Source organism: Mytilus galloprovincialis, chromosome 14 (genome assembly GCF_965363235.1).
Source record: "Mytilus galloprovincialis chromosome 14, xbMytGall1.hap1.1, whole genome shotgun sequence".
Taxonomy (NCBI): Eukaryota; Metazoa; Mollusca; class Bivalvia; order Mytilida; family Mytilidae; genus Mytilus; species Mytilus galloprovincialis.
The window spans coordinates 11,796,702-11,818,283 of record NC_134851.1 but is presented as its reverse complement, the minus strand read 5'-3'; the positions used below and the strand labels follow the sequence as shown (position 1 = coordinate 11,818,283).

The following is a 21,582-nucleotide window of genomic DNA, read 5'->3' as shown; positions in this document are numbered from 1 at the left end:
ACCTATAGAACACAGAGGCATGGTGATTTATTAATCGTGGAAAGAAGAGAAGCGACACACAAAATGAGGTCTTCTCGTTTAATAGTATAGATACACCTACTTCATGTAATTGCAGCAATTCCGAATATATTTATGGACCCATTTCCCATGTTATAACAGGAGATCTTAACATCGTTCAAGACCGAGAGTTAAAATCATTCCTCAGTAAAGGACCTAAATATCGTCCCCCGTCTATTATTAATTGGAATGAGTGTCGTAATATCATCCACGACTCACTCCATACTTACTGTATGAAATGGATAAAACGGGAAAAAGCTGACAAAAAATCTTTGGACTCTTTTTTTAATTCAGTAATGAAGATAGTTGATATACGTATTCAACATTTTAAAGAACATTTTACTATTAACAATAACCACAATAAACCTATTTCTCGTATCAAACATAAACTAAAAGAACTAGCCAAGGAATTTGTTTTTGTCCCGGCCGATAAAGCTGCTAATAATATTATTATTGTTTGACGTAAATTTTACATTGAGGTTCTGAAAAAGGAAATCACCAATTCACCAACATTCCAACTGACTCCATTTTCAGAAAACGAAATCTGTAACAAACCTAAACTTTTAGCCACCGCTTTACAAGCAGAGCCAAATACAATGAAAGTCCCAACTATGTATTGGCTTCCGAAGCTACACAAAACCCCTTACAAATATAGATTTATTTCGTCTTCAAGCCATTGTTCAACTACTAAATTGTCTATTCTTCTTACCAGCACACTTGGTACAATTAAAAACCTGATAATAAATTGTTCAAATAAGGCCTTCGAAAATAGTGGAATAAATTACTTTTGGAGTGTCAAGAACTCGTTGGAAGTACTTGATAAATTGCATGCTTATATTGGTGATTTTGAATCTGTTCAAAGTTTTGATTTTTCTACCCTGTATACCACATTGCCTCACATTCTCATTAAGAAAAAATTCACACACCTAATTAAATGGGCATTCAAAAAATCAGAATGTGAATATATATGTTCAAACTCTTTTAGGTCATTTTTTAGTAGCAATAAACAAAAAAACTATGTTAATTGGACATGCTTTGATACTATATATGCCCTTGAATTTTTACTAGATAACATGTTTGTTCGCTTTGGGGATTCCGTATATCGTCAGATTATCGGAATTCCAATTGGGAATAACTGTGCACCACTTATTGCGGACCTGTTTTTGTATTGTTATGAGTTACAATTTATGACAAAAATAAGCAAAGACCCATCGAAACAACATCTGATAAACAAATTTAATAATACTTTTAGATATTTGGATGATATTTTGGCTCTCAATAATGACGACTTCAGTATGTATATTAATGACATTATCCTGTTGAACTTACTTTAAATAAAGCTAATACTAACAATGACCACTGCCCTTTTCTCGATCTTGATATCTATATCACTAATGGAAAGCTGAATACTAAAATTTATGATAAAAGGGATGATTTTTCATTTCCTATCGTTAATTATCCGTTTTTAGATGGTGACGTTCCCTTGTCACCATCTTACGGTGTTTATATATCTCAACTTGTACGATTCGCTCGTGTATGTAACAATGTTTTAGATTTTAACGAGAGAAATTTATGTGTTACTGAAAAATTATTACACCAGGGTTTTCGATATCACAAACTAGTCAAAACATTTACTAAATTTTATCATCGGTATAAAGACATCATTCGTAAATATAGCTCAACATGCAGACTTCTAATACGTTCAGGTATTTCACATCCAATTTTTTATGGAAATATTCTTTATAAAGCACAAAGGTGTCAGTATTCACCTCAGAAACTTACAAAACCTTTGAATAGACTTATTAAGAAGGGATATAATTACGATACTGTTGTCAAGTCATTAAAGATTGCATATTTTGGCGTTAATATTGAGTCACTGATAAGGTCTTTGCATCGGAACTAAACACATTTATTCTAAAAACAGTTGTTGGCATGACACGGGTTATGTTCTTCTCATATATGTTATGATGGTATGATACTAAACCCCTAACGGGAAGGATTGTGCCTGATGTTCATATGATGAAATCATAATCTTTCAGTCAGTTTAATTGAAGTCTGGAGCTGGCATGTCAGTTAACTGCTAGTAGTCTGTTGTTATTTATGTACCACTAGTAGCACGATTTCAGTCTGAAACGGTCATTTTGGTCTGATCGTATCTTAATTGACTGGATTTACCGCTAGAGGAAAACGTCAAGATTTGTCAGTTCGTTAAGTCTCCATTCGGATCGATAGTCTCATTAGGTAAATTAGTCCCGTTAAGGCATGTCAAGATATTTAAGACTGTATCTTCTAGCGAGCTGTTTAGATCCGTTAAGACCGTGTCAGACCAAAACAGACCATGGATACAAACTGACGTCAAGATGTTGTCAGACCGTGTCCAGTCGTGTTCAGATTTTAATAATTTGGACACAAAACGAGTGAAACTTTCCCATTATTTATCAGGGGTTGCTCCCCTTTCAAGAATAAAATAAAACTGTGAAAGAAGACGATTTTTTTAACTGAAAGTCTACCACGTCCCCTTAATCATGTTATTTAAATAAAACAAATATTCAATTTGAATTCTAACTTCTTCCTATTTAATTATTTAACACTGTTTTATAATTATATAAATAAAAAAAAGTAGCTCAATTGAAGTCATACTGCTGCACAAATCGCCGCGAATTGACTAAAAAAAATCAACAGATTGCCGAAATAATATTTGATTATTGAATATAAGCACCTGAACCTTTATATTTAATGGTTTACAAGTGATTGCAATACGTTTTATATGCAATTACAGACTGCCGTATGTGGTGAAGAATTTGTCACTCATTTTTACACCCTTATTTAATAATAACGGATGTCGGCCGTGAACACTTGAAAACGTGATCTTAATATGTTGAATTAAATTTAAGATATAACTATTTTTAAATATTGTAAATGAATGCATTATCATTTATCTTTTTATGTTACCTATATAAATTGCATTTGAGTAAATTTGAGGCAGGGAAAAAAATATATAGATATAACTCTGTCTTTTATCGTTTTCCGTTTATTGTCATGACATTGTCCGTTAACTTTATTTTTGCCAGACTCATGCGTTTGACTTTCCATCTTTATTTTTTAATGTGTCTATAATTCGAGGGCCTTTTGTAAAAAAAACTACATACCAGAAGCCTTCGTTAAAAAATAAAGTTTGAATATTATAGCAGAAAAAGGCTTATAAATTCATTCAAATTAATATTTGAAATAGGATAAATAATCAAGAAAATGTTTATAAATACGTCAGACACTGTACTTAAAGTACATTTAAAGACCAGGTTACATATATATTACATGCATACAGCATAATAAAGCTGGTTTAATTTGAATGACTATCCATTAGGGACATTTTTCGACGATAATTAATCAAATCTGACAAGTTTAATTAAAAACGGAAAATAATTCTTCGCCCGTAAACGATTTAACGTTACCGTACCCTCTTTATTTTTTGTTGCATTCATGTCGCATGTGTGTCGGCAGTGTCAGCGCTTCTAATAGCTAACTTATTTTACACAAAATCGTTGACATGGTAGAAGGAAACTATAGTACAATATAAGCTGAGCTGGAAATTGCAATTGGTGAGTAGAAATGAATATTTTAATACATGTCTATCAGAATAATCATTGATCATGGATCATCACCCAAGAGTTTGAAGGAAAAATGTTCACATTTGTTAAATTTGTGCATACAGGTATGAATCGACGTTCCAATACTCCACACTCTTGGATAGTAGCCTGTTCAAAGGCAAAGTAAGAATTTGGGCTTGTTAAAAAATTGTTCCTGTGATTGGACCCCCCCCCCTTTTTTCATTTTTTTGGAAGATCAATGCATGATTTAAAAAGTTACATATAAACAAGTATGGTTTAAACCCCCTTTTAAAAATGGCTGGATCCACCCCTGTTTATTGCCTAACATGCATTGACATGTGGGGTATTCACAATGGTATGGTTGTGCGTGATGGCCTATAGGCTATACAACAGTTACAAGACCTAAACCCCTGATCGAGTAATCCTACATATTGTATGTTAATGTATTGATAACTGTCACGTCCTAAATTTGCATGAAATATTTGTCACTTTTTTTTATTAACCAATAACCAACCAATCTTTACATGTTACGATGTAGTCCGAGACAAGCTTGTCTGGCAAAACAGCCGTTTGGACATCAGAGTAATCTCGGACTAGTTACGTTTGGACGTCAGAGTAATCTCGGACTAGTTACGACGATGATATACCTATTTATATAGCCACTGGTGGGTGATGTACAATAATTATAATTTGTCACATATGTGTTATGAATACCTTCAACATGTTCAAGGCTTGGGTTTGTATATATGCAATAACCTCAAAATTGCCCGGGGCAAAAAAAAGAGTATATTGATATTGTGCCCTGACATGCCTGATTCCAAATGATGAGACAGCATTGCGTCCTTAACAACAATTTTTAACACTTTTCATCTTTTGTGATAAGAAATTTAAGATTTTACCGGGTATGATTCATTATTTTGTTATAAATGATTTGTTATGCTCTTAATTTTGTAGAACTTAAATATATGTTATAACAAGAAAAAGAAATTATGTTGAAATTTTTATTTTTATCTTTTGTATATTATTCACTGTCATGACTGTCATGACTAAATAAAAATTAGATCCCACGCATGCGCGGCATAGTTAAATAAGTGCCCGACACGTTATCATCAGTATGTTGATGGATTATAAAGAAGAAGAAGAAGAAGAATCTTATAAGGCCGAGAAAAAAAAGATCGATGTTTCCGGTAACCCGACCAACCCTGTTTTTTAGCCCCCGACCCTAACTTTTTTATTGGATCTTCAAAAAAAAAAAAAAAAAAATTGTATCAACCGACCCCGTTTTTGACACAGGCTTCTGATAGATGACATAATATTTTTTCTCTATTGCTTCTACTTGCATAGAAAGCCAGTAAAACATTTTATTAATGTCAATAGGTATTCCAAATAGGTTAAAATCCAAGAAATTTGCACAGCAGGGGCTTCAAAAACATTGCAAATGGCACACTTCCGGTTTTTGAAACTAATTACGGATCCGGACTTGGAAAAACCATGATAATTTTCCGGATTTCATTTACGATGTCAAAAAAAAAAAAAAAAAAAAAAAAAAAAAAAAAAAAAAGAATTCCGACCTACCGACCCTATTTTTCAAAATGATGTTACCGGAAACACATATCTTTTTTTTCTAGGCCTAAATACTATTTGCTTTGTCACCATGTCACGTTGGTAGTAATATTCAACAAATTCTATTTTAAAATAAAAAAGTATTATAAATTGATCACAACAAGTATAGTGCTATAGCCTCTATTAGACAGTAACCCTTCAATGAAGTATACACCTAAGAAAACATTGATGTAGAAAGAGAGAACATTTTGTTTTAGAAATAGAACCTCAAAAAAGGGTTTTATTCTTCTTCTCATTTATCAATTAAATTGTATAAGTCATAAATTCATTTCTTTACATCATTAAACTTTGTTGTCAAGCAACTTATGATTGCTAGTTTTTCTTGTAGATAAATACAAGTTTATATATAATAAATACTTTATTCTTAATGTATATTTTTTTTGTAGATAAGATATCACATTGGTTTGAGCATGATTCCCAGCCAGATTATGAAGCGGCATATATCATGTATATCAATGTATATATAGGAAATATATAGTGTCACTAAGTTACTCTCATATGGTACCTCATTTGTACCTGTAGCTATAAATTGTGAAATGGTGGATTCATTCATAATTTTGTGTTACTTATTGGTTTGGAAATAACGTTGATAGAGCTAACAGCATTATGTCATGATGTACAGTTGATGGGATGATCTGATTGGACAAAAAGAGAATTGTGAATTGAACAAATAGCAAACTTACAATTCATAGAAAAAATGTAGGAAATACAATGTACTACATTCATGACATTACTTGGTGACAGAGCATACCTTTGATATATATATATATATATATTTGAAATAAGTAATATTAACAATTTGAAATAAAGAGAATTTAAAGTTTTCTAGGAATATTAGTAGTGCATCATATCTTAATTCCATGATTATCTTGGATAGTTATATCATTAAGAATAGAAAATTGGAATAATGGAAATTTCTAGTTTCAGTGAATATATATCAATCATTGTCAATACTAAAAGTGCAGCATCATGATCATACATCATCTGATTCACCTTGGATAATTATTCATTTGAAATAAGAATTTGGATATAATAAGAGTTTCTATGCTGCCATTGCTATTGTTGGCTACATGTACCACCAGGGAGTGTTAAACCTCCTTTACTTTCCATGAGGGTCTGTCACGGTCCATCACTATTGGTTAGTGTCATATATATGCATGATGATGGAAGTTTTTACCAACCTAGACAAGCTTTACAGCCCTGGCATGGTTGTTGGTTAGAGTCGAATGACAGCTTGCTGTATAGTTATAATAGTCTGAATGTATCTACATGTATTTTAATAATCTTCTAAATTACTGTTCATTCTGAAACTGGCATTTTATAATAGTAGTCAAACATATTAAACAATACATGTACTTCAAAGTATCATTTTATGTTGTCTCGCCTTACACAAAAGTCATGAAAGCTGGTTGTATACAAGAAATTTGTATTACAGTCTTGGGGTGATGATGTAAGCTATTTTATAGAGCTTTACATTTTAAAAGCTGAAAGAGCTGGATGTTTCTTGTCTTGTATTCAGATGCTAGTAGCTAATTAATATGTTATGATGTTTCAGTTTGCCATTATATGTACATTGCACCTGACCCCATTTTCATGGTTCAATGACTGCATGTAAAATATACTGTTACTTAATCAATGAAATGCTCTCTTATACTGTATATTTTATATATGTAATTGGATACATTTTATTGTATATGAGTACCTTGAAAGATCTACTTGTCTATCAGGTTGGGTTGACCTGACCTTGACCTTCATGGATAATTTAAGTGATTAATAAAATTGAGAATGGAAATGGGGAATGTGTCAAAGAGACAACAACCCGACCAAATAAAAAACAACAGCAGAGGGTCACCAACAGGTCTTCAATGTAGCGAGAAATTCCCGCACCCGGAGGCGTCCTTCAGCTGGCCCCTAAACAAATATATACTACCCGTAGTCCAGTGATAATGAACGCCATACTAATTTCCAAATTGTACACAAGAAACTAAAATTAAAATAATACAAGACCAACAAAGGCCAGAGGCTCCTGACTTGGGACAGGCGCAAAAATGCGGCGGGGTTAAACATGTTTGTGAGATCTCAACCCTTATTTCAGTTTGATACAATGTTAACATGGTTAGGTTTGTTTCTCAGTTAATACTTCCTAATAAAATTGACACTGGAAATGGGGAATGTGCCAAAAAAGACAACAACCCAACTTCAGAGCAGACAATAGCCGAAGGTCATCAATGTTTCTCATAAGCTATAAGCTACATTGTACATGTATAGGATCACTACTTTTGGCATAATTATGGAATAAATGTAAGTTGTACATGTTTGACATTTTTGAACATTGTTGAATGGCTTATTTCATCTGACAATGACACCATTTTCATGGTTTTTATGTTTAGTCTTTTTCTCTGTTTCTATGGTTACTATAAACGTTTAACCATAAATTTGGGGTATGGAAGAACTGTGAAATTCAAAAATTCATGAAATTCATGAAATTATCTGTCATATATCTGTCTGGCATGGTTATTTTGACTGGACTTCATTTTAATGGATTATTGATAATGTAAAGTTTATGTGATACTTATAGACTACCGGTAGTAAAATCTTCTTATTACAGAATTTCAATAAAAAGATCATGAATAAGGCCACATTTAAAAGAATGTCTGTTTCCCATCCCAGGGGGCTTATTTTTTACCTGGGTGTGGGGAGGGGAAACATACAATTTTTATTTTGGCCTAAGGAGATATGGTGAGACGACTATCAACCATTTAAATCATGTAGACCAAGTGATTTACTTGTTAGTCACTATATAATAGGTCACTGCACACCCTTCAACAATGACCAAAAACTAAAACTTTATAATGAGCACCCTATAAAAGGTTCAGCCTGTAATGAGGCATCTGACACAGTTAATGTAAAATATTCAGACTAGAAACCCAACAATGATGACAATTTGATTTATTATACCATACCCTCCCCCCTCCCTTGAAGTTAAATGTCTAATCCCTTGGTGTACTGATATGAATAGTATTTTACCATGTTTACTGGAAATGTTTCGGAAAATAGATATTGATGCTAACGTAAATATTTTATCCAATAAAAAGACAGGAAATAAGTCGGTGAACCAAAAAGTTCAAATCTAATTGAAAATTAAAGTGCCCATGAACTCACTGATCATACACGAGTGATTCTATTCATAAAAAGTGTCCGTGTAACAATTAAGAAGAGTCTGTGTATCATCGAAAAAGAGTCCCCCTTAATGTACTGTTTTTCTATAGCTCTGCAGGGGGGGGGGGGGTCAAAGTCGTTCAAAGGTCACTGTGCGGCCTTTAACAATGAGCAAAATCCATACAGCATTCTAGTACGGCATACGTTTTACCTCAGCGAACTCTCTGTCTTCACTCTTGGTGATGTATCAATCATTTGCTTCAGGTCGATCCATTTCGCATCTCGTCATGAATATGCGTGATATATTTGCCACTGGACATTAAGGGAGCAATCAATTTATCAGTTTCATTTAGTGATGCATGCTAATTATATATAGTTCTCAAATGATAATTGTCTAAAACTGTTTCCATTTTTGTGTATTTTATTTTTTAGCGTAAATGTTAGAATTTCTTTCCGAATCTTTCTCTTTGCATTTATTTGTTTGTAAACATTTAATAAAGTAGTCCATGTCAGGGGTTAGATTGTATACAGCCAATCTAGGACAAGGGCAGTAGAACAGAAAACAGTCTCCATTGTATACATACATATGCATTTATGTTGAAGCGTAAAACAACGACATGTAGTTGAGCTCGTTTTGGTGAATCAATTACTGTCAAATCTTATATATATATATATATATATATATATATATATATATATATATATATATATATATATATATATATATATATATATATATATATATATATATATATCTGGTAAAGTTGTCATAAAAGCAAAAACGGACGAAAAAGTTGGCAACAATTTATAATAAGACTAAACTTATTTTGGCCGTTTCGTTTCTTCTAAAGTGTTAAATTCAACCATGCGACTGGCTTACTTGGAGATTCAGGTGACCTTTTTCGTTTTTTAGAAATTTCAATCAAAGTTCGTATATCCCTTCAACGATTTATTCAATTTTTTTTAACGTATAGATAGCGCGAAACTCTCACTACACCATGCATAGACTATTTTTTTTTTCGACCAAATGCGGCTGCTTATTTATACAACCGAACAACCAAACGTCCGCACCCAATTTTAGCAAAGATATACTGTCGAACGGGAGATGTGAATATTTCTATACCCAATCCATCATTTGGTTTTGAAAACAATTTTAAAGGTATACATTAATACGACATCAACCCAACGACACATATCAATCAAAACATTAAGAGTCAACACACAGATTTTTGTTATAGAAAGAAACCTATACAGAATAAAAAGCCTAAACCGCAACAAGACTTAATAATACGGGAGCAGTGATTTTTTTTAGACAAAAATGCAAGTGTTCCGTAGAAATATTTCACGTACCATTTTTTTTTATTTCGATCGTTGAAAATTATAGCAGGTGTGATATAAATCAGTAGATTTAGGACAAAACTATAATATGGAAATATAATATGAAAATTAAGCCTGCTTTGTACTAGACCGACACACTGAGATGGATTTTTAACGTGTAAGTTCACAAGCTAACAGTTCGAAAGAAAGAAAAAAACTCTTTGTTAGACCCGTTTGGGATTCGGACTAAAGTCCTCTCGCTGTCGAGGTGAACTTATTCTCACGAGACCAACCAGGAGAGAGGTCGCATAGTCATACCAAAAACTCGGAGCATAATAAACAATACAGTTTAACAGAATTATCACCGTTACTAATGCGATTTTAAAGTCATGATCTTATCTAAATTAGATACCGTTATGTGATGTTGGTATCTACACGTATGAATAGAGATGGCCGACATCAGAGTAGATTGAGAGGACCATCGCTCTCTGCAAATTGAAAACTCTTCCTCAATGATGTTAGTGGTCCCATTGTAGCGAGCTGTTGCAAGGCTAAATTTCTATCCTTATTAAATCTTCTCTCATTATTCAGTGGTATTTCAAGTTTACTTTTAATCTTATTGTCAAACGACTATTTGAAGTGCTTCCTATTATATTTAAAACTTGTGTTCTCGTTATGAACACGAATGAAATATTTGCCACTGGAGGTGACTGAGGCAAACAACAATGAATCACCATCACTAAAATATAAGTATTTGTTCTCACAAAATACTTTGTAATTAATTAGAAGAATGATGACAATTTCTCATCTATTCACGTTTTGATCGAGCCGCTTCAACCTCAAATCTTGCTGCAATTGTTTTACATTTAGGCTACTAGTATTAAATACTATTGTATTCATTGAAGTTTACATGCGTAGTTTTTTTTTATTCAAAAGAATAAATTAATATTTATAAATAAATTGGACTGAACAAACAACACCAATTATTTCGCATTTGCATGTAACGCAGTTTAGAAAAATAAAAGATTTGATTTTTTTTTAGATTAGCACACATGCAACGCATCCCCACTTAGGAGTCCTCCAAAAAGGTAAAATTTACCTGTAACGGAACATGTATGTCTGGTGTATGTATATCACTCGTTCCATCTACAATATACGGAAATGACACGACCGGGTATTGTAAAGCTTTGAGGGACTTTTAATGTCAAATTCATATCCCTGGGCGAAGAAATTACCAAGTTTGGAAAACACCGTGTGTACACTGACTTATAAAAGTGTTTATGTCTTTCATGCTGTCTAGTCTGAGAATAAAAGTTTGAGCAGTTTTTGAAGGTAAAAAATAAAGGTTTAATAATATTGCAAAAGTCTGTGAATAATTGAAAATAGGACGTTCCGGAAAACACAAGTCGCTATATTAAATGCTTGTAAATCTCTGTTACATGTGGTGCGCTTCTATTTAAATACCTTTCTGTTAATTAAGAAAGTGTAAAAACAGTTATTGAAATCCGGCTGAAAAAAGGGAAAACGAATAGTGACTATCTAACTTATTTTTCAAATATCGAATACACAAATAAATCTCTAACCATCCACGCTTACAATTTGTTTTTACTGACAGGTGTCTGCTGGCATTCGATTGGATATCAGTTTTATGTAGGCGTAACAATTCATCCCATTTATCCAATCAGCTGTCTTGTGTGCGATCTCATACGGTTCACACTAGGGTTCACAAAGTCGAGTTTTTTATAATGATAGCGATAAAAATTATTCGTGCAGAATATACATACACTATAAAACAAAAATATCCTGTCCAAAAATGACTTACGAGACACCATATTAACCAAATAACTATTTAAAGACTAAGACCGTACGAGTATACGTATACGGTCCGGACCGTACGCGTACGGTCCAAATACTCAAAATTGATCGGATTATCTTATTTTTGTTTATGAATTGTGTTGTTAGTACTGGTCCGGGAACACAATTATCCCCCTTCAATTTTCGTTGTCAATTTTCGTTCACAAATATAGTTCCCTTTAATTTCAGTATATTTTTTCTTAAATTTTTTTTTGCCTTTCCTTTGAATTTTCCCCCATTTTTTTGCTATAATGTGAATGTAAGGTCATCTAAGAGAATTTCTGTAAAATTTCTTTTTGATATTTTGAGCAGAAATGAGTGATTTTGTTAGGTAAACATAGGTGGGATTTCCCCTTTTCGGAAGCTCTCTGGCTTAACCCATACTGGTGTCCTTGTGTTTAGAATTAGAATTTAAAATATTTATAAGACAGATCAGTATCTAAAAAAGAATACTTTAATGAACGAATGAACTTTATTACCTTAAAACTACATTTCATAGTAACAGAGAAAATATATATTTACAATTATTAATACCATGATCGTGCACATTCATTTGGTTGAAAAAAAACCTTGATTTAACTTGCATGTAGCTTGCAGGACCGATTTACCTGTAACATTTGTAGAAATTTAGATTATTTTTTTGTAAGATGACCGATAGTGCTGTCTCAATTCAGAGTTTGAACTTTAAAAAACATGATTAAGTGTGTATTAATATAGTACATAATAGTATAGAATGTGAAAGCGATTCCTTTGATATAAAATTTGCAGCAATATTCCAGTATAAAATGTCTGTCTATCTGTAGCTACATCCAACACTTAACATGTCATGATATAATGATATTCGTCACAGATATCTCTTGAGCCGCAGAAATGACAACGTCTGTCTTGAAAGGGGTTAGTTAGTTATAACTTTATGAAGTTAATCTCTTTTCGTGCTTTTGGAGAGTTGTCTCATTGGCAATCAATACCACATCTCGATCTTTTTTTTATTTTTTTTATATATATAAAGTTAGACTTCAATGCCCCCCCCCCCCCCCATTTTTCTTGAAACTCCTCGTAGATTTATAATTATTATAGATAGCTTACATATAACATATGTTTTGATAACTAATAATAAAGATCTTATTTTAGTTTAAAAACTTTACGAATGCCCAGCAAAGATTAAGCGTGTTGCATTCGAAGTGATCAGACTACCGCTAGGCCATTTCAACTCAAAATATATAAAATATCGTTGCATCGGTAAAACTTTGAATCATTTTTGACAAAACTATTAGAATTTAAGACTGCTCTGCTTTTACAATAACTGTTTACTTGTTATCATTTCAATGAATATCGAGTAATATTTGTCGATGGACGGTTGTTGAGTTAATGCACGGTATTGTGATTTTTTTCACAACTGAATTTATAGAACCTTTTGTTAAGATTCATTGTCATATGTATCAAATCAAAATAGCTTTCTATTACCAGTTCCTTGGCGTTGCAACACCACTGCATGGTCATCCAATCAAAAAAGGAAAGTTATAATATTTATTTTATTAATAATATAATCTTTTATTCGTAAGCAATACAACTTACAGAAAATAATTATTACAAATATTCAATTACATCAGTGAAACATATTTACATTTAAACAATTAGTCAAATAATCATATAAGTAGGTATACCATTATAACAGTACAGCAGAATAGGATCAAACGGATTTTTAGCATTAATGAATGAATTTAATTTCGTACCTTCTCAGTCAGAAATAAAAACTTCCCTTTAATTGGTTAGTTCCTTTACATTATTAACAGATACTGGTGAGAACCCAACCCCTTTAAAAGGGGGTCCCAACCGAGCATAAAAAAAAGGGGCGAGTTCCAACTGTATATATATGCCCCCTTTCAAATGCATTGATCGTCTAAAAAGTTTAAGATTCGACGGTTTTCTCCAACAATATGGTTTGATAAATTTCTTTCGAAGTTCATTATACTTTTCACATACTAAAATAAAATGATATTCATCTTCAATTACTTGTTTATCACACCATATTACAAAATCTCGGATATCTCTCAATATTATAAAATCGACAAGTTTCTATATTCAAACAGTGAACAGACTGATTTATGCGGTATTTACAAATAAATGGTTTTATAAATATAATTTACAGCATGATCTAAATAAAATTGTTGGGGTCAAATACATCTATGCAACATACATTTAGGCGAGTCTTCAAAAAAATAGTTCATTTCACTATTAAGGCAGCAACCATTTGATTTTCTGGGGGGGGGGGGGCTATGGATTTTTTTCCAAACATTTTTTTGGCGACAAATTTTTTTTCTTTCAATATTAGCATTACATATAGTGTCAGCTGAGGGTAAAACAAACATTATTTTTCTCAGGGTCAAAAAACAAATTATTTTTTTTCCAAAACTCGAAACAAACTTTTTTTTCCAAAAAAAACCATAGCCCCCCCCCCCCCCCCCCCCTTTCCACCCCCAGAAAATCAAATGGTTGCCGCCTAAAGCTACCGTTTAATCTATCTTTGAATTCAATTAAAAACAAGTTCACATTTTTTTTTAACCCTAATGTAACCGTATGTTCAAGCGTTTTCGTCCGTATCAATAAATTGTTTATCAAAATTGAAGTGCATGAGTATTATTAACGTCTAAGATGAGTGTGAGATTTCTCTGTTGATGGGAATAAACAAAATTTAGCTGAATTTGTATTATTCAAATTAATGAAAAGGCAAGCTAGTGTGTGTTTAAAATGATATTGTTGGAATGGATTTATAACATTAAAAATGTGTGTAACCGATTTTAGGTTGACTTGGACTGCGAATTTGAAAATAATTTATTTGTGAAATCACATTCTTTAAGATGACATATTTTGTAAGTACGTTAACCTTTTATTCTAATTATAGTATCTTTGAAATGCATTTTATAGCTGACTATGCGGTATGTGCTTTGCTCATTGTTGACGGCCGTACGGTGACATATAGTTGTTAATGTCTGTGTAATTTTGGTCTCTTGTGGACAGTTGTCTCATTCGCAATCATACCATATCTTCTCTTGTATATTTATATAGCTGTTACTTACAACTGTCATGTGTACATGTTCCAGGCTCGTGCCGCTGAAAGGGGTCCCTTTTCAAGTTTGAAAATAGGTGAATAGGTCGGGAAAACTATCAGAAATATATATGATAAAAAAAACAGTAAAGTTCCCACTACTTTTTTGGTAAACTTTCTTGCTATTCCCGAATGTGTTTTTGTGATTTATGCAATTTTATTCATGGACTAGCTAGCATAAAGAATTACATGTACTTTAAATGTATAAAATAAATTTTTTCTACAATGATATATAATTCGGAATGGAAATTAAAAGCCTAATTCAAAAACATAAAAAGGATTTTTTTATTTGTATCTTTAAATATCCTCGAAAATAACTGCGTTTGAAAGCTTCTTTTAATATAATTTACACGTATATCGAAATGTGTTCATACCAATTGTCCCGCTTAATACCGAACCCGCGTAACCTTAAAAATTAAGACATTACACAATCAAAACATTACAATTTTGTTTATTACAGATATTTTATCATATCCACGGTTGAATGCACAATATCCCCACCAAGAGAACCGTCTACTGTAAGAGGTGGGACGACAGCCTAGATGTCGTGTGCAAAAATAATAATCACTTGGTACGGTTTCAGCTTGCGTATTGTAATTTTAAATAGTATAGATCGATTCGTGTTTTAAAATCAAACAAACGCTACTGCTTGCACTGTTGATCAAAAAATTACTTTTATATATATATATAAAAAAACAATGTATTTGTTACGTTATTGGTATTAAATTGTATATTTTGAAGATCATATTCCGTAATGTTATGCCCTGAATTCTATTCGATGTCTATAAAACAAATAAAATCTATTTGTACTCGTAACTAAAAGGAGAAAAGATTGGGCTGCCTCTCTTCAATTTTGTCCAGTTACCAAAGTAAAATCAAAATTAAATTCTCCGACAATGCACATCTTGATATATTGTATATGTCATTCCAACACTTACACTTGTTCTTTTATTTGTGTGGCAAATTTAATGACCATTTTAATTCAAAGCTTGGATTTGCATCCTTCATTCTCCAGTACGTTTGAATTTCTACATACATCACAGTCAGTAATTAAAGTTGTGTGTTAAACGTCAGTACGAAAGCAAACAATCCATAGTAAAAAAAGATATTTAGAGGGCACATATGTATCTTTCGTCTGACAGCACGTATACACCACAGTTATCGTAAATTATATAAACATATAAAAAAAAAATCGATTTTTTTTTTTTAAGACAAAAAAGAGAAAAGAACTGATAAGTGCGGGTAATCCATGCGCCTTGCCTCCTTTATGTTTCGATATCTTAAAAATTAATTATTCTTTTATCTATTATAACACGTGAAAACTACACCGGTGAGTTCCATACATGTCATAAACTTACAGCTGGTCCTGAACATGCATGAAGTATTTGCCACTGGACTTTAAACAACAATCAATCACACTACAACTTATAGTATATATAGTTGTGAAATACAAAATGTATATTATAATGATACATTTAGATGAATAAATAGAATACAAATACACACTACTTTATATATCTGACACAATTTAAAGGAATACTCTCTAAACTATATAAGTAGAGAAGCGAAACGTTTCTTTTGAATACTAAACAAACTTCCTAACAGTACATGTTTTTTTAATGGTTTTACATGCGGCGCTCAAATATTGTGCATGGTCTTTTGGTATAGTGTTTAGACATATATGATATTGTAAGAACCTTTAACGTATAATAGATTCACATTCGTTACTTTGCTCAATATAAAAAAAAACATAAGCATTAATTTATATTAAAAACTGAAGGTCAGACATCACTAATACGTGTTCATTCATTCTTTATTAAAGTTTAGACCTTTTTATCAAGAATGATGATGAGAGTAATTGTAAAATATAATAGGCATGTACTTTCTTACGTTATGGATCATTGATTTTGTTACCTGTTGACCCGGTTGATTACTAGCACGTGCCATTGAACTCGACCGTTTTAACTAAAACAGATTTTATTTTAAATCAACGCCATATATATATATATATACAAAGTATATACAAAGTACTATATACATATTATATGGATAAGAAAATAAATATTATAAGGATATATTGTTTGAATGAAAATTTTTATACGGTGATACTTTAACACCGTCCCGACAGAGACTGAATGCATTATATGATCAGGTTTCGGGATCCGGGAAGTCTTTTTTCGAATTTCCGAATGTCGGGAATATTTTTTTCCAACTTTAATAGAGTAACTCGCACGAAAAAAAATAAACATACCAAAAAAAGCAACAGCTTCAACGGTAAACTAGGACATATATCAACAGAAAACGAATTAAAGAAACTGTCATGCATAAAACAAAAATATGCATGACTGTGTTAATTTGCCTCCGCTGCATTTCTGTGGATTGTCTCATTGGCAATCATACCACATCTCCTTAACTTTTTTAGGTTACGTTTAGGATTTTCCGTTACTAATCTTCAAATACAAAAAACATTTTTACCGGTGTTCACAACATTTCAAGGTTAAATTTATGGCATACATTCTGGTGTGTATACAATTAACGTACGTCCTTGCATTTAATTATCAATATATATTTATATAAATAAACATTTATTAAAAAATAAACAACATATATATATAGACGAATAATTTATTAGTTCCTCAACAAAACAAGAAAAGAAATAAAGAATTAACACAAGATTTAATCTTTTTTTTTAATTAATCAAAATATACTTCAAATTGTAATAATAAAATACATATATACATGTATTAATCTAAAATACATTATCGAGTAGAAGGGGCGCAACTCGTGGTATCAAACCGGTATACTGAACGGATCAAAACAGGGTCTGAAAATTTTGAACGTTCTTTTGTATCCATGGTTTGTTTTGGTCTGACACGGTCTTAACGGGTCTAAACAACCCGCTAGACGATTCAGTCTTTTCCGTCTTGACACGCCTTAACGAACTGATTTACCTGATGAGGCTATCGATCTGAACGGCGACTTAACTATCTGAAATATCTTGACGATTTTTTCTAGCGGTAAATCCAGTCAATCAAGATGTGATCAGACCAAAATGACCGTTTCAGACTGAAATCGTGCTACTAGTGTACATGTATTATTGTCATTTTGTTTATTTTCTTTGGTTACATCTTCTGACATCAGACTCGGACTTCTCTTGAACTGAATTTTAATGTGCGTATTGTTATGCGTTTACTTTTCTACATTGGTTAGAGGTATAGGGGGAGGGTTGAGATCTCACAAACATGTTTAACCCCGCCGCATTTTTGCGCCTGTCCCAAGTCAGGAGCCTCTAGCCTTTGTTAGTCTTGTATTATTTTAATTTTAGTTTCTTGTGTACAATTTGGAAATTAGTATGGCGTTCATTATCACTGGACTAGTATATATTTGTTTAGGGGCCAGCTGAAGGACGCCTCCGGGTGCGGGAATTTCTTGCTACATTGAAGAACTGTTGGTGACCCTCTGCTGTTGTTTTTTATTTGGTCGGGTTGTTGTCTCTTTGACACATTCCCCATTTCCATTCTCAATTTTATAACTAACAACAGCCATGAGTTCTGACTTGAGACGTGCTCATAATTGTAGGATATGTTTAACATGTTTTGTGAGATCTCAACTCTCCTCCTGTAACTCTAGCCTATGTGGAATAAAGTTATTATAAACAAACACACAGTTTACATGTTAACATTAGTAAGTGATTAGGTCCGTATAAAGGAAACCACTTATGATGAGTCAATGATATTTGGTATGCAGTTGTACGTATAAGCATTGACTCATCTCATCTCATTATGGTGCTCCCCTCTACCTACCTGCCTAGTCCTTTTTATGCCCGGATAGAGCAAGCATTAGATCTTTCCACATTCATGCTGCTCCATCTTAGTTATGAATGGTCTATCAAATAATCAGTTTTACTTAAAAAATAATTCATGGAAGCCATAGATATGTTGGAAATTTACACATGGCCTGGACCGTGATATTCGAATTTTAGCCTGAGTGTTAGCGTTTACAGGCCATGTGTAAATTTACAACAAATCTATGGCTTCCATGAATTATTTCGATTCTAATAGGACAGATACTGTCATTAAAAAACCGAAGCGATAGTTGGTATGCCGCGTGTGCGGCTGTTCTATTTTACCTAGCGTAAGATAAATGTAATAAAAATTCTAAAAATCAGTAGCTTGCATGAATCATTTCTTAAAAAACCGCTAGTAAAAATGTGATTGATTATTTCAATTCTCAAACCGAATTATTGCCATTTTGAATTTGTTTTCTCGTTTTCTACCGTCAAATTCACTGGTGACATTTTGTAATCAAGGAGTCGCCGTGTTGACTTTCTGAAATCTGTAAATGTGCAAAAAATGCAATAGAATAGAAAAAAGGAACAACTACCTCAAAACTTTGTTTTAATGCAATATTCCGTCGGAAGGGGACGATAAATGGTTGACCCGTGTTAAGAGAGAGAGCCATATCTCTTGCACGTGAAAGACACCCTTGTAGATTTCGAAAAAGAGCAGGCTAATGCCGCTACAAGGCAGCACTCACACCCGCAAAGTGGAAAGGGATTAATATAAGTTGCAAAACTTGTTTCCAAATCCACTACAAATAAATATGTTTAAATTCATGCAATATTATCCGAGTTTAGAAGGTAAAAGCAATGGAACAGTTGGAAAGCAGGTCACGGTTTGATCCCAAGTTTATCAGCAACAACAGAGTCACGTGACCGTGAAAATTCAGTAAACGGAGGAGACAAACCTTATTTTTACTCACTAAATACTATTGTCGTAATAAAAACTTATTGACCCAACTAATCTTGATTATACATAGTTTATTCTCGTCAAAACTTACACATCAAATCAAAGTCCTTTATTCTTTGTTTTATCTTCAAACTTTGAGTTTGGGCGAAAATTGTCAAGTCTCCTGATCGAAAAATCTAAATATTTACGAGGAAACTAAAAATGATGGGCTGAATTTAAATTTGATAAAGCATCTCATTAAGACAAACACTCGATATAAATATCTCGGCAATAGAATGTTGGATACGCAAACGCCAAGTTATTTTCAAAACGAAGCGGTGGTTTTTATGCCGATTTGTGCAAGTGGTTATCTCCCCTTATTATCACCAGTCAAAAATAAAAACCCAGCAAAATGCATAAAAATTAAAAAAAGACTTAACTTTACAAAAATTAGAAAGAAAATAAACGAAACTCGATTTACAACTATGTCATGATAATATAAAGAAGAGATACTTTCCTATTTTTCAGAGAAGGACCTACATGTAAAACTAAATACCTAGCTATATTGAAAGAAATTAGATCTGGCTGATAAAATAAACTGTGTAATTTTTATAATTGTATATGGGATCATTCCTAGTAGAATTTTTTTAAACACTTCTGATAATATTTAATGCAATAAAACATATTTTATACAATTTAATAATCTTTCTGAAAATTGATATAATAACTAGTACTGATCATATATATATATTTTATATTCTATAAAGTGTGACCAAGAGTCACAATAACTTTCTTCAAATTAAGAGAGCCTTTAAACTCTAGCCTATATTTCTTAGTTGAACAGTAAAATAATGCCTAGAAAATATCCTACAGAAAAGGGATAAGTTTTATACCAAAGATATTGACAGAAATTCTGTAAAAAAAATTATGCTTTAAATTATAAGTGGAAGTGACACAATTTTGAATTTCAGAATCATTATTATTGTAAAATTAAACTATTAGATTAGCTTGCACAGTAGCCCTTTGTCTTATTTCTCAGGGTATTTTATAGATTATGAAAGTGAACTTTTTGGAAAAAATGGGGCTTATTCTTCTCTTGAACAGGTTGCTGTATCAGCTGCTTTACATATTTATAAACAAAATATTGTATATATATTTTACCTGAATATTGGAAATGAAATGAAATTGGTGGGACAAATCTTGTGCATTTTACTTCAATAATGATCAATGATGATTACATTTGACAAGAATTTGCCTTTGAATAAATTTAATTTTGTAAGAAGACATCTCTATGAATTAACTTCTTGTTTGGATTGATAAGCTAGTTTTAGCTTTTATTACTGTAGCTTACTAATTAAAGAGGTAATAATTAAGCAAGATTTTATTTTATAAAATATAAATATAATTATATAAACCGACCTTCATTTCCTTTTTTCATATGTTTTTTTTCCTACAGAATTTTCTTTGCAATGCATTTTCTATTGCTATTTTTGTGTTTTTGTCCATCTGACAGAATTTTCCAAGACGTTTAGCTTTAAACGCAATAAAAAAGATCTTTGTTTGTTGTTTCACTTTTCCAATGTGTAAATTTTTACTATGTACATGACCCTGACACATTTTTTGTTATAAACGTTACATGACGTATGTTGAAAAAAGAAAACAATGTCACCGTCAATTTGTGTAGGGGATCAAAAGGGGTTTTAGTTACTTTAAAATACATGTTTCGTATGGAATTGTGAAAATCCACAACTTTTAATCAAAATTTCATTCATGTCTTTAATAAAATCAGTATTTTAGAGCACTTTGAAACAGGTACAATGAAAAGAAGCTAAACTTCACTGTTTTGAAGTAGAAACGTAGCTAATAGTTATCAAAGGTACCAGGATTATAATTTAGTACGCCAGACGCGCGTTTCGTCTACACAAGACTCATCAGTGAAGCTCATATCAAAATATTTATAAAGCCAAACATGTAAAAAGTTGAAGAGCATTGAGGATCAAAAAGTTGTGGCAAATACTACAAATGCTAAACCAGATACAAATTGACATCGGGCTGGTGGTCACTAAAATTTATGTATAAAAGTAAAAAATGATGGCTTCAAAAAAGTGTATTAATTTGAAATAGGTTTCTC

The 21,582-nt window shown here is 32.1% G+C and overlaps 1 protein-coding gene and 1 long non-coding RNA gene across 2 annotated transcripts in view; both read left to right on the top strand.

The window, feature by feature from the left end:
* LOC143058577 (uncharacterized) overlaps positions 1-21,582 on the top strand; it is a 77,729-nt gene that overhangs the window by 17,170 nt on the left and 38,977 nt on the right. The window lies entirely within an intron of this gene.
* LOC143058660 (uncharacterized) lies at positions 2,971-6,650 on the top strand. Its single transcript, XR_012973177.1, has 2 exons — positions 2,971-3,656; positions 5,675-6,650. It is a non-coding gene; the product is annotated as an uncharacterized LOC143058660 (long non-coding RNA).